Below are 1,633 nucleotides of genomic sequence, written 5' to 3'. Positions count from 1 at the left end.
CCTCCCAGAGAGCTAGGATTACAGGCGTGAGCCACCTAGAGAACAGAACGTTGTTTAATGTAGATAGTAAAGGGTGGTGGTGTGCATAGTGGTAAAAACACAGATGTGGAATAAGACAGATGTACTGCCGTTACCAGCTGTGTGCCCTTGGGAGAGTTACTTAACTTCTCTGAGCACGGAAGATGGCAGCCACCTCTTCCAGGTTTGCCAGACATAAATGAGATGATACGTGTTAAAGCGTTGTGCCCCGGACCCTCATCAAAATGAGAACGACACAAGAACTAAACGGTAGGGATTATTGTGTTGTTGAGGTCCTTACTGCGACAGACAGGAGAGGAACACAAAATGAGTTAGGAGAGGGTTTTTTGTTTTGTTTTGTTTTTGAGACAGAGTCTCACTCTGTTGCCCAGGGCTTTTGCGCAGGAAATGAGCAAAGAGCAGGAGCAGGGCTTGAAGGAAGGAGCCAAGGCCTGAGGGCAGGGAGGCCGTGGGCGGGTGTGAAGCTGCCCTTTAAGCAGGAGGGAGCCCGGCAGATGCCTGTGACCTGAGCTTCCTGCCCACCCGCCCTTTGCAGGAGGGCCCCACGGCCGGGGGTTAACGGAGTCGGAAAGCACGGACTTCCCCCTGGAGCCTCAGTTTCTCCGCCGCGTGCCCCCTGGGGGTGCGGCGGGGTGGGCCAGGCTGTCCACAGCCCCGGCCTGAGCGGAAAGCACGGACTTCCCCCTGGAGCCTCAGTTTTCCACCGCGTGCCCCCTGGGGGTGCGGCGGGGTGGGCCAGGCTGGCCACAGCCCCGGCCTGTGCTTCTGCTCACGGCCCGGTTTCTCCACTCACAGATCTCCGGCTCTGGGGCTGTGTGGACACGCTTCCGTGGCTGGTGGGAGCGCGGACACGCCCGCCCGCGCGCGGGGTGGGCTGGGGGCCAGGCGCGGCCGAGCACATCCGGGCCCCTCAGAGCCTTCGCGGCCTGACGTCCCGGCGCCACTTTCCCTCCTCCCACCTCCTCACGGCCGCCCCTAAGTCTCAGAAACCAGTAAAGGGCTCGACCTTGCTTGCTTTTATTGACCGGGTTAAGATTGGTGACTCTGGTCATCGCCATTTTTAAAAATCGCTGTTTGGGAAACTACTACAGTGGACAGTTCTTCCGTGAGCTTCGATAAGGCGGCGTGTGGGGTTCCTAGGTCGGAGTCAGTCCGGTGAAATTTGTGTCTGTGCATCCTGAGTCCACCATGTGGAGAGACACGAGACCCCAGAGCTGGCGACACAAAGACGCCCTGGCCCGGGGAGGCTGAGTTACTGCTGTCTTCCAAGACCGTTTTGGTAACGGCACAGTGGAGTGTTTACCTTCAGACGTGTGTGTGTTTGTGTGGCTCTTAGAAGGAAACTTTTTAAGGGAGTTTACAATTCCTTTACTGGCGGGATGGGAGCATCAGAGGAAGATTCCAGAAAGAAACATAAAACCAGAGAGAAAGATTAAAAACTGAGAGGTTCACCTGCTCTCCTTTCAGGGGAGATTGTCTGGTTTTTGTCAACTGTAAAACTTGGATTTGTTGGCCGGGCGCGGTGGCTCACGCCTGTAATCCTAGCTCTCTGGGAGGCCAAGGCAGGTGGATTGTTTGAGCTCAGGAGTTCAAA

General features: G+C 56.4%; 1 protein-coding gene across 2 annotated transcripts in view; it reads left to right on the top strand.

The window, feature by feature from the left end:
- GNAL (guanine nucleotide binding protein (G protein), alpha activating activity polypeptide, olfactory type) overlaps window positions 1-1,633 on the top strand; it is a 160,956-nt gene that overhangs the window by 105,807 nt on the left and 53,516 nt on the right. The gene's annotated exons all lie outside the window — the stretch shown is intronic.

Source organism: Propithecus coquereli, unplaced genomic scaffold (genome assembly GCF_000956105.1).
Source record: "Propithecus coquereli isolate 6110/MARCELLA unplaced genomic scaffold, Pcoq_1.0 Scaffold308, whole genome shotgun sequence".
Lineage (NCBI taxonomy): Eukaryota > Metazoa > Chordata > Mammalia > Primates > Indriidae > Propithecus > Propithecus coquereli.
The sequence above is the reverse complement of the archived record's forward strand: the minus strand, read 5'-3'. Positions and strand labels throughout refer to the sequence as shown.